At 45.6% G+C, this 13,000-nt stretch overlaps 1 non-coding gene across 1 annotated transcript; it reads left to right on the top strand.

Annotated features, from left to right (window-relative positions):
• The first annotated feature begins 550 nt into the window (after positions 1-550).
• LOC144604307 (U1 spliceosomal RNA) lies at positions 551-714 on the top strand. Its single transcript, XR_013548712.1, has one exon. It is a non-coding gene; the product is annotated as a U1 spliceosomal RNA (small nuclear RNA).
• Positions 715-13,000: the final 12,286 nt, after the last annotated feature.

Below are 13,000 nucleotides of genomic sequence, written 5' to 3'. Positions count from 1 at the left end.
ATACCACGGTGGTGGCTTATATCAACCACATGTGTGGTATAAAGTCAATATCGTGTGATAAATTGGTCAAAAATACAGTGGCAGACACCAGGTCACGCAAATTTAACGATAACATCAAATGGATGTTAAATCCCAAAATATTTGCCGAAATTACAAAGCAAAATGGCACACCAGATATCGATCTATTTGCATCCAGGCTGAATCACCAGGTACCAACGTATGTCGCTTGGGAACCAGACCCTGAGGCAGCAGCAGTTGATGCATTCACGCTGTATTGGGGGGAAAAATGTTCCTTTATGCTTTTCCTCCCTTCTGCCTCATCAGTCGGGTATTACGGAAGATTCAATTGGATTCCGTCCCCAGCAGTCCGGAATTATTAATCCACCCAGTGTCAGGCATTAGTCACCCGTGCCATGACACAGTCAATCTCCTGGCTTGCAGATTCTAAAAAGACCTCTACTGGGCCTGGGACTGTCTGAGGACGCCATCAACATGATGACCGCATCCCACCGGGAGTCCACCAGGAGACAATACCTGACCAATATAAGGAATACTTACCTGGCAGGGGAGATACCTTGATCACTCAGGAGGTTTTCCCAGGACAAGGCTATCCCATTGCACTTCGGGTGTGCTGACGCCTGCGATGTCCCCAAATGCGGGATACTCGACTGCAAAATTTGTGGTAGTGGGGGACTGCGTTCGCTCTCTCCCCTCTTAAAATGGGAACGGTATTGCTCCAAAACAGGAACTACCTACACTACAGCGACACCCACCAGTGTTGTGCAATTCCTGGTTGGATTACATCAGGAAGGACTCACCTACAGCGCCATAAATACAGCCAGGAGTGCGTTGTCAGCTTATTTGGTTCCAGCAGCAGGACAACTGGCTTTGGGGTCCCATCCACTAGGAATCAAAATCATGAGGGGCTTTTTTAATACTAACTCCTCCAGACCAAGGTACACTCAGATCTGGGATGTCAGCATTGTGCTGACGTACCTTAGGTGATGGCCACCGCCCAGGGCACTCACGCTGGAACAACTTACACTGAAATCAGTCATGCTCATGGCACTAGTGTCAGCTTAAAAGGTACAATCCCTCCACCTCCTGAGGCTCGACAGCATGACAGAGTCATTGGACTGTTTCACATTCCATATTCAGGGACTGGTCAAACAAACTAGACCAGGTACCACGCCTCCAGTCATGGAGTTCTGGGCATATTCATCTGAACCACGGCTGTGTGCCAAGACCACCTCGCCAATTACATAGACACAACATACAACTTAAGAGGGAGAGAAAAAGCCTTATGGATAAGCCACAAGAAGCCTCATGGTCAGGTGACGAGCCAAACCATTTCAAGGTGGCTCAAGCAGGTGCTTAAGTCCGCGGGAGTCAATACGAATGTTTACAAATCTCACTCCACCAGGGCTGCATCTACGTCGGCGGCTAGTCAAATGGACGTGCCAATTGACCATACTCTGGCCAGAGCAGGATGGTCCTCGGAAAGAACTTTCCAAAGGTTTTATAATAAACCGCTGGCGCAACCTGCTACATTTGCAGACAGAATTTTAGAGTCTGCAGATAATATTTAATTTGAGCCCTGGGGAGCTCTCTGTTTTTGTTGTCATTAATAAACCTTTTTTGTTCACAAACAGGTTTCTTGATCGCGATAACATACTTCCTCCCTCTAAGGTCTTCAGACAGTGAGTGAAGCATGAGCTGGTACACGGTTCGGAATCACAGAAGCTTTGAAGTCTTCACGTAGTCACTCACGTGACTCCGAAATAAAATAGTAAGATTAAATGAGAACTTACCAGTTCGAAGTTTGATCTGTATTTTATGAGGAGTTACGATGAGGGACTACGTGCCCTCCGCTCCCACCCTTTTTTATACAGATCAACTGGTAATCAAGTTCTTATTTTTTCTTTACTATATTTATTTCAATCGTTGTGTTTTTTCTGTGAATCCACACCGCTGCTTTGAAGAATGTCGCGCACGCGTGCTGGACGGGGTCTTCACGTAGTCCCTCATCGTAACTCCTCATAAAATACAGATCAAACTTCGAACTGGTAAGTTCTCATTTAATCTTACTATTTTACTGGATTGCATGCAAAATGAAGAATTTCACTGTGGTACATACCGAGGTACATTTGGCAATAAAGTACCATCATCATCATCAACTGATCAAGATCCTGCTGCACTTTTTGACAACCATCTTCGCAGTCTACAATACCACCCACTTTAGTGTCATCTGCAAACTTGCTAATCACGCCTTGTACGTTCTCATCCGAATCATCAACCAAAGATACTAGAGGAGCAAGATGAACCACTCCATTGAAATCGGCTATACCGAAGTGGAGTACGCAAAGGAGCGTAACGTCCGCCATTTTAGTAGGCAAAACCCACTGTTCGCTATGCCTCTCGCAGTGTAATCAGTGTTGTGGGGGAACATGTGGTATGTGTGATGATACCATAAAAATGCAGAATATATCTCATCTATCAATTCACAGATTTTTGTTATTTTTCTTTTTAAATGTTTCTGCAAGTTTCTGCCTCCTAAAATGGCGCCATGACATACTACGGTTTTTAGGGTCGAGTGGTCTATCTTGCTCTGCTCTATTATCTTTGGTGATAACCAGCCATGAGCCCAGCACTGAACCCTGAGGCACACCGCGAGTCACAGGCCTCCAGTCGTGGCCCTGTGCAATCTGGCATGTTTCACAGAGTGCGTAACGCCCAGGGTAGTTAGTAAGTCATATGATGGATTTCCATCATCCCTGACACAGCTTACAAAGACATGAGGAGACAATGTTGGGACCTTGATAAATTGCGATGGACCCACATCGAACATCTGCAGCGGCAGATAAATCAAGTCCCTTGATTGCTCAACTGTGTGCCTTTTGTTTTATTTTTAACACCTGGATCTGTGCAGCTCTGTTAAAGACCTTCGTGTTTATCACTGTCATGTCACCTCCCAGCTGCTCAAAATAGTACAGTCTAATATTAACAGCGCTATAAATCTCAGGGGTAAACGGTGTGATCCAAAGATGCCTGTCTCTTTTTGTTACAGTTTCACCTAAGTCGGACATCATTAAAGGGGCTCTATTCACCCTGTAACCTTACCAAATTACACCTTTCAAGGAATAGCAGTGTCATTTTTTGATGGCTTGCAATCAGCCATTTGATGCAAACTATATGTGTTGATTTCTGAGTGAGTCTTACACTTTAGGTTCAGGTTTATTATTGTCAAGTGTAACTGAGGTACAGTGAAGAACTTGGTTCTGCCGCTATCAGAATATAGTTTTCAGCATTGTAGCGCAACAGCTCCAGAGACAAAGTCCTATGTCCGCATTGTATAAGATCATGAGAGGAATAGATAGGGTAAAGGTGCAGAGTCCTTTACTCAACATAGGGAATCAAGAACAAGAAGACATAGGTTTAAGGAGAGGGGGGAAGATTTAATAGAAACCAGCTGGATGTCATGTTACAGTTGTACAAGATGTTGGTGAGGCCGCATTTAGAGTTCTATGTTCAGCTTTGGTCGCCCTGTTATAGGAAGAACGGCGTTGTGCTGGAAAGAATGCACAGAGGGTTTACAAGGCTATTTCCAGAACTAGAGGGACTGAGCTATAGGGAGAGGTTGGACAGGCTAGGACTTTATTCCTTGAGGCTGGGGTGATCTTATAGGGCGTATAGAATCATGAGGAGAATAGGTAGGGTGAATGCACAGAGTCTTTTACCCAGGGTAGGGGAATCAACGACCAGAGTACATAGGTTTAAGGTGAGAGGAGCAAGATTTAATGGAAACCTGAGGGGAAATCTTTTCACTCAGACGACGATAGGTGTATGGAACGAGCTGCCAGAGGAGGTAGTTGAGGCAGGTACGATAACGGTATTTAAAAAACACTCTGATAGGTAGATGAATAAGGAGAGATTTTGAGGTATATGGGCCAAACATGTGGAAATGAGAGAAGCTTAGATGGGGCATGTTGGTTAGTGTAGATGAGTTGGGCTGAAGGGCTTGTGTCTGTGCTATGTGACTCTGTGACTATGACCCTATAACTATCGGGATTTAGGCCGAGTATGAGGGAATGGTTTGCCCTTACAGAAGGTTCTTATTCGCCTGAATTGCCTCCTGTGGTGTAACAATTCTATATTCCACTCTGTGAAAAGAAACCTATCGTCACGATCATAAATTTAATTTATGTTATCATAATAATAATAATATATTCCTTTATTTGTCCCACACCGGGGAAATTTGCAGTGTTACAGCAGCAAAATGGATAGCAAGAGACATTCATTATAAATAAAAATAAAGATAAGGATAATTGTCATCATTTGCTGTCCAGCAGCGATGTTATCTTTGCCATCATCCTCCTCTCTCCCACCGCCTGCACTGAGTCGAGGGGGCAACCAAGGACATAGCTGGCCTTCCTGATCAGCTTCCCCTCCGCTGCTGAGATGCTGCTGCTCCAGCAGACCACTCCATAAAAGATGGCTGATGCTACCACCATGTTGTAGAAGGTCCTTAGGAGTGCCCCCTGCACTCCAAAAGACCTGAGTCTCCTCAGCAGGTAAAGTTTGCTCTGGCCCTTTTTGTACAGTGCATTGATATTTTCGGTCCAGTCACGTTTATTGTTCAGGTAAACACCCAGTTACTTAAAGGAGTCCACTCTCCCGGTGTCCATTCGCTGGATGTTCCACTGGTGTCGGGGGGACGTGGCTGCGCCTGCGGAAATCTATCACCATCTCCCTGGTTTTCCCCGCGTTGATCCGGAGGCAGTTCCGCTGGCACCAGTCCACAAAGTCCCTGGTCAGTTCTCTGTACCCCCTGTCATCGTCGTCTGTGATGAGGCCGATGATGGCAGAGTCGTCAGAGAACTTCTGTAGATAGCAGTTTGCTGAGCTGTGCCTGAAGTCTGCAGTGTACAGGGTGAACAGGAAAGGAGCTAGTACTGTTCCCTGCAGAACCCCTGTGCTGCAGACCACCATGTCCGAAACATAGTCCTTTGTCCTCACATACTGTGGTCGGTTGGTGAGGTAATCCAGAATCCAGGATGTGAGGTGGGGATCCACTCCTGTGCACTCCATCTTGCCCCCCAGAAGCCCAGGCTGGATGGTGTTGAACGCACTGGAGAAATCAAAGAACATAATTCTCACAGTGTGACAAGGCTTCTCCAGGTGCGAAAGAGCTCTGTGTCGTAGGTAGATGATGGTACATTATGTTATCTACCATTAGTGGGAGAGTCTAGGAGCAGAGGCAGTAGCCTCAGAATAAAAGGACGTGCCTTTAGAAAGGAGATGAGGAGGAATTTTTTAATCAGAGGGTGGTGAGTGTGTATAATTCATTGCCACAGACGGCCGTGGAGGCCAAGTCAATGAATATTTTTAAGGCAGAGATAAATAGATTCTTGATTCGTAAGGGTGTTAGAGGTTACGGGGAGGAAGCAGGAGAATGGGGTTGAGAGGAAAAGATAGATCAGCCATGATCGAATGGTGGAGTAGACTTGATGGGCCGAATGGCCTAATTCTGCTCCGATAACTTATGAACTTATTATCATGTGACCTCGCAAAGATAATGATGGTGTGTTTGGATTGCATAGGTAATCGGGAGTACAACCTCCTCCAGTCAACTGGGCAATCTGAAAACACTCAGCTAAATAAGGTTTGAGAGTAAAAACCTTTCGAAAAAACCCAGTAATAATGTCCAGGAAATGGAGGCATTTGTGTCAATCAAAATCTTAGTTTAGTTTTGTTTAGTTTAGAGACACAGTACGGAAACAGGCCCTTTCGCCCCACCTGGTCTGTGCCGACCAGTGCTCCCCACACATTAACACTATCCTATACTCACTAGGGACAATTTTTACATTTACCAAGCCAATTAACCTACATACCTGCATGACTTTGAAGTGTGGGAGGAAACAGAAGATCTCGGAGAAAACCCACGTAGGTCACGGGGAGAACGTACAAACTCCGTACAGACAGCACCCATAGTCAGGATCGAACCCTGGTCTCCGGCGCTACATTCGCTGTGAGGCAGCAACTCTACCGCTGCGCCGCCGTGCCGCTAAGCTTATTCTTGAATGTCCGGCAGGGAAGGAAATCTCACTTCAGACTTCAACCAAAGCACAACCTGCTGCTGCATCTCAGCAGGTCAGGCAGCATCTATGAAGGGCACAGATAAGAGACGTTTCAGGTCAGGAACCTTCTTCAGAATCGAACCAGACCCGAAATGTCGCCTGCCCATTCCCTCCATAGACGCTGCCCGACCTGCTGAGTTACTTCAGCACTTGTCGAAACAAGGAACTTGATTCAGTCTGAAGAAGGCTCCCGACGCAAAACGTCACCTATCCATGTTCTCCAGAGATGCTGCCTGACCTGCTGAGTTACTCCAGCACTTTGTGTCTTTTTTTAGTTTAGTTTATTGTCACGAGTACCAAGGTACAGTGAAAAGCTTTTTTGTTGCGTGCTAACCAGTCAGCAGAAGGACAATGCATGATTACAATCGAGCAACCCACACTGTGCACATACGTGATAAAGGCAATAATGCTTAGTGCAAGATAAGGTCCAGTTAAGTCCGATCAAAGATAGTGCGAGGGTGTCCAATGAGGTAGATAGAGGCCCAGGACCACTCTCCAGTTGTTGGTAGGATGGTTCAGTTGTCTGATAACAGCTGGGAAGAAACTGCCCCCGAATCCAGAGCTGTGCGTTTTCACACTTCTATACCACTTGCGTGATGAGAGAGGGGAGAAAAGAGAGTGACCAGGGTGAGATTCATCCTTGATTATGCTGCTGGCCTTGCTGAGGCAGCGTGAGGTGTAAATGGAGTCAATGGAAGGGAAATTGGTTTGCGTGATGGTCTGGGCGGCGTCTAGAATTCTCTGCAATTTCCTGCAGTTCCCAAACCATGCATCCCGATAAAATGCTTTCCGGGGCACCTCTGTAGAAGCACTTACTCCAGCAGTTTGTGTTTTACTCCAGCACTTTGTGCTTTGTTCAAGATTGCAGCGTCTGCAGTTCCTTGTGAATTCAGACCAACAGCAACATGGTTGACTCCCAACTGCCCCCTTAATAGACATAGCAGGGCCTTCCATTCAGGACAGTAAAGGCAGAGCAATAAACACTGACATTGCCAATGAAGACTACATAATGTGATTGAAATAAACATTGAAATAAATATTTAGGTAGGCCATCTTTCCGTCCTTTTCAAGGTAATGCGCTCCTCACATAACTTCCTCACGGATCCCTTTAACTCGTACAATATATTGCTCGGCGTAGAACAGTCCAAAGAAGGGCCTGACCCAAAATGTCACCTAACTATCTATATCCTAAAACTCTCGTTTGTTTGTTTGTTTGTTCCTGAACTACAGCCAAAACGGTACACGATAGCACGGCAATTTTAGGTCCACCTTACTCACCGTCGTCCCTTTGGTGCTAATACAAGAGGTTTCATTGAAATCGGTTATATTTTTTAAGTTATTCACATTTTAGTTTAAATCTATCTGCTAGGGAGGGAGGGGGGATTGAGGGAGGGGAGGGAGGATAAGGGGGGTTGAGGGGGATGGAGTGGGGGGGAGGGGAAGGAGGGAGGGGAGGGGAGGGGAGGGGAGGGGGAGGGAGGGGTAGGGGAGGAGGGGGTAGGGAGGGGGAAGGATGGAGGGGAGGGGGAGGGGGGGAGGTGAAGAGGGGGGAAGTGGGGGAGGGGAGGGGACGGTGAGGGAGGAGGGGGGGAGGAGAGGGTGCTGCACCAATGCAGGAGAGGTTTGGGACCCACTTGATCTATTGTTCTCTAAAGATGCTGTCTGAGCCGCTGAGTTACTCCAGCACTTTGCGTCCATCTTCAGTATAAACCAGCATCTGCAGTTGCTTCTTACACACATTGCACATCCTAACATACTTGGCTAATAAAGTATGATGATTATGATTATGATTGCTCGGCATTGCGTGAAACCAGATACTGGGAGCCAGATGAAAGTGGGCCAAGGCTTGAGCTGCTTCTGATTTCCTTTCCACGCTGGTGGGACTGAGCCTGCACTCTGCTCAGCTCCTGCTGTTGCCAAGCCCATGAATTCACTGCTGAGAGGATCATGAACTTGTGACCATTATTGATGCTTCCAGATCTTATCTTAATCTACATGTGTGCGATTCCTTTTTTTTGAATATCTGCCATCACCAGCAATTCAACAACTTTTGGGCACCGTGTTATAGGAAAGATGTCAAGCTGGAAAGGGTGAACCGAAGATTTACAATGGCCTGGCCAGGACTCGAGGGCCTGAGCTATAAGGAGAGGTTGGGCAGGCTAGCCTCTGTTCCATGGAGCGCATGAGAATAAGGGATGATTTTATAGAGGTGCACAAAAATTACGTGAGGAATAGATCGGGCAAATGCACAGAGTCTCTTGCCCAGAGTAGGGAAATCGAGAACCAGAGGACACACAGTGCCCTCCATAATGTTTGGGACACTTTTATTTGCCTCTGTACTCCACAATTTGAGATTTGTAATAGAAAAAAATCACATGTGGTTAAAGTGCACATTATCAAATTTTGATAAAGGCCATTTTTATACATTTTGGTTTCACAATGTAGAAATCCCCCCATTTCAGGGCACCATAATGTTTGGGACACAGCAATGTCATGTTTAATATTTTGTTGCATATCCTTTGCATGCAATGACTGCTTGAAGTCTGCGATTCATGGACATTCAGGATTCAGGATATCTTTATTTGTCATCCAAAAAACAAGTCTTTTGGACGAGATTTCGTCACCCACAGTCCAACAATAAGAGCAATAAAATAAGCAAATTACACAACCCCAAACAACACAAAACACAAAAAAAAGAAACATCCATCACAGTGAATCTCCTCACTTCATCATCATCATATATATACAGCCGGAAACAGGCCTTTTCGGCCCTCCAAGTCCGTGCCGCCCAGTGATCCCCGTACATTAACACTATCCTACACCCACTAGGGACAATTTTTACATTTTACATTTTACCCAGCCAATTAACCTACATACCTGTACGTCTTTGGAGTGTGGGAGGAAACCGAAGATCTCGGAGAAAACCCACGCAGGTCACGGGGAGAACGTACAAACTCCCTACAGTGCAGCACCCGTAGTCAGGATCGAACCTGAGTCTCCGGCGCTGCATTCGCTGTAAAGCAGCAACTCTACCGCTGCGCTACCGTGCCGCCCAGTTCTGAATGGCTGACTCGGGCACAAGACGATTGCAGCAAACTATGTGAACAACAAAATTGTTGATAGCTTTTGCCTGCACACTAAAATTAAATAACAGCTGTGAGATCATATTCCCGCATGTTAAAGGTGTACCTGTCATTTTGTTTCATTCTGCAATGCTGCTTGCAAGAAACAATTAATGAGTGTGGTGGGTTGTTGCTGATGTGTTCAAAAATTAATTTGCGGCTGATGAGACAAGAAATACGGTCTCCAGTACAAATGATGTGAAACGTTATCTAATGCTTCAGCGACCGATGATTGGAAAATACAGATTCTTTGCCAAATGAAGGGTGAGGACCACCTGCTTCAGTGACATTTAGATGGTTGCATGATATTATAACGGGTGAAGTTGTTCATTAATCATAAAGAATTTAATCTTCATCCATAATTCAACAACAGTCCCTGATGTTTCGAGTTCAATCTAGAGATACAGCATGGAGGCAGGCTTTTCGGCTCACTGAGTTCATGGCCCCCATCGATTGGTGCATTCAATCCCATATTCCTAGCCTAGGATTTGAGTATAGGAGCAGGGAGGTTCTGCTGCAGTTGTACAGGGCCTTGGTGAGACCGCACCTGGAGTATTGTGTACAGTTTTGGTCTCCAAATCTGAGGAAAGACATTCTTGCCTTGGAAGGAGTACAGAGAAGATTCACCAGATTGATCCCTGGGATGGCAGGACTTTCATATGAAGAAAGACTGGATAGACTAGGCTTATACTCGCTGGAATTTAGAAGACTGAGGGGGGATCTTATTGAAACATATTAAATTTTTAAGGGGTTGGAGAGGCTAGATGCGGGAAGATTGTTCCCGATGTTGGGGAAGTCCAGAACCAGGGGTCACAGCTTAAGGATAAGGGGGAAGTCTTTTAGGACCGAGATGAGAAAACATTTCTTCACACAGAAAGTGGTGAGTCTGTGGAATTCTCTGCCACAGAAGGTAGTTGAGGCCAGTTCATTGGCTATATTTAAGAGGGAGTTAGATGTGGCCCTTGTGGCTAAAGGGATCAGGGGGTATGGAGAGAAGGCAGGTACAGGTTACTGAGCTGGATGATCAGCCATGATCATATTGAATGATCATATATCATATATCAATATCATATCATATTGAAGGGCCGAATGGCCTACTCCTGCACCTATTTTCTATGTTTCTATGTTTCTATCCACTTCCCACATACTAGGGGCAATTTATGGAAACCAATCAACCTCCAAAGGTTGTGGGATGTGGGAGGAAATCAGAGCACTCGGAGAAAACCCACGCGGTCACAGAGAGAAAGGACAAACTCTGTACAGGCAGCACCCGTAGTCGGGATCAAAGATACTAGAGGAGCAAGATAGACCACTCGACCCTAAAAACCGTGGTATGCCATGGCGCCATTTTAGTAGGCAGAAACTTGCAGAAACATTTAAAAAGAAAAATAACAAAAATCTGTGAATTGATAGACGAGATATATTCTGCATTTTTATGGTATCATCACACATACTGTTCCCCAAAAACACTGATTACACTGCGAGAGGCATAACGAACGGCGGGTTTTGCTTACTAAAATGGCAGACGTTACGCTCCTTTGCGTACTGCACTTCAGTACAGGCGATTTCGATGGAGTGGTTCATCTTGCTCCTCTAGTATCTTTGCTCGGGATCGAACCCAAGTCTCTGGCGTTGTGAGGCAGCAGCTCTACCTCTCCGCCACCATGCCACCCCAATTAGAAATTGTATTGGCAATATATCTTGAAGAATTGGGTGTGTAGTGTAGTTAAATCTTTATGCATTTTTGTACGGGATAAGACACTATTAAGGCTTTCAATAAGAGATATTTTGCTTTTAGTATTACCTCTGTTTCTTTTGTGCTTATAACTAAAGGAACCTACTGACATCATAGCTAACAACACACAGCAAGCACACTGACACTAGAGATATCCCAAAGAACTGCTATATTATACAGACACGTAATATAACTCATTGATTCAACCAGATGAAAGCTGTTCATATTTATCTTCCATTATTCAGTAAAGCCCTCAAGTTGTACAGATGTGTTAGACTACCAGAAGACAGATGATGCTCTTTAGATATGACATTGAACAAAAGCAGCTGAATTATTTTAATTAGTTGCCATAGGCAAGGTACAGTGCGAGGCCACAAAACTTACAATGAGATAAACCACCAGCTAAATAGTTTAGAGATGCTGATAAAAGGGATAAAAGGTGTCGAGGGTACAGGGGAAGTCCCCAGGTCTTCTTTCAGTAGTCCTCCTGGGAGACCGAGGAGAGACACAAAATGGTGGAGTAACTCAGCGGGTCAGGCAGCATCCATACGGAACATGGATAGGTGACGCTTCGTGTCCGGACTCTTCTTCAGACCTGACGGAGAGCCTTCCAGTCTGAAGAAGGGTCCTGATCCAAAACGGCACCTCTCCATGTTCTTCAGAGATGAGACCTGACCCGACGAGTTACTCCACCATTTTGTGTCCTTTCCTTGCAAAAACCAGCATCTGCGGCTTACTGGGTTCTACCCCTGAGAGACCAGATGGGATCACCAACAAAAGCCTCTCCACTTGTATGCCAGTGGTGTTGACATGTTATGATTACGTCTCACACAAACGCACACAAGGCTGAGACAAAATCAACGAGGTGGGGCCTAGTTGAGGCATTGGATTTTCTATTCTGATCTATAATTTCCAGTGCCAGCAGTGTTTTCCTCTGATCTTCTCTCCCCTTTTTTGTTCTTTCGCTTTGCATCATGTTTACCGTCTACAATGTTCCCTTAGCCTCATGTCGAACCAAGTATTCTTTTTTTAACCGATACCTATGCAAATGCTAGCTTTTTGCAAAAAGGTTCTTGATCAGTAACGGCTTCAGAAGGTTACGGAGAGATGGCAGGAGAATGGGGTTGAGAAGGACAAACATGGATCAGCCATTCAGTTGAGTTTAGTTTATTGCTGCCTGCACCTAGATACAGTGAAAAGCTTTTGTTTTGTGTCAGCGGAAAGACAATACATGATTACAATCAAGTCATCCACAGTGTACAGATGCAGGATAAAGGGAATAACACCATGATGGAATGGTGGAATAGACTTGATGGGCCAAATGGCTTAATTCTGCTCCTATGTCTTATGGCCTTATGGTAAACTTATCATGCAATTTCAAGCCATCCAGTTATATTTTAGATTTTTAGAAATGTCATTTATATACTATAACTCTCGTTTGTTTGTTTGTTTGTTCCTGAACTACAGCCAAAACGGTAAACGATAGCGCGACAATTTTAGGCTCACTTTACTCACCGTCGTCCCTTCGGTGCCAATGGGAAGAAGTTTCATTGAAATTGGTGTTATATTTTTAAAGTTATTCACATTTTAAAGTTTAAATCTACCTCCTAGGGAGGGAGGGGGGAGGGAGGGAGGGAGGGAGGGAGGGAGGAGGGAGAGAGGGGGAGGAGGGAGGATAAGGGGGTTGAGGGGGATGGAGTGGGGGGAGGGGGAGGTGGAGAGGGAGGGAGAGGGTGGGGTTGGGGGGAGGGGGGAGGGAGAGAGGGGAGGAGGGAGGATAAGGGGGTTGAGGGGGATGGAGTGGGGGGAGGGGGAGGCGGAGAGAGAGGAGGGAGAGGTTGGGAGGGGGGGAGGAGAGGCCGTTGCACCAATGCAGGAGAGGTTTGGGCCCAAGGGGTCCACTTGGTGTCGTTTTATTTAAATCCTTTGTGTCATTTACAGGAATCATATTTTTTCAGGGATGTTGACTGAATCTCGATTTATTCTTCATATTTCGTTCTCCAGCA

The sequence above is a fragment of the Rhinoraja longicauda genome, chromosome 21, assembly GCF_053455715.1.
Source record: "Rhinoraja longicauda isolate Sanriku21f chromosome 21, sRhiLon1.1, whole genome shotgun sequence".
NCBI classification, from domain to species: Eukaryota; Metazoa; Chordata; class Chondrichthyes; order Rajiformes; family Arhynchobatidae; genus Rhinoraja; species Rhinoraja longicauda.
Note: the sequence above shows the minus strand (reverse complement) of the source record. Positions and strands in the feature narration are given on the sequence as shown.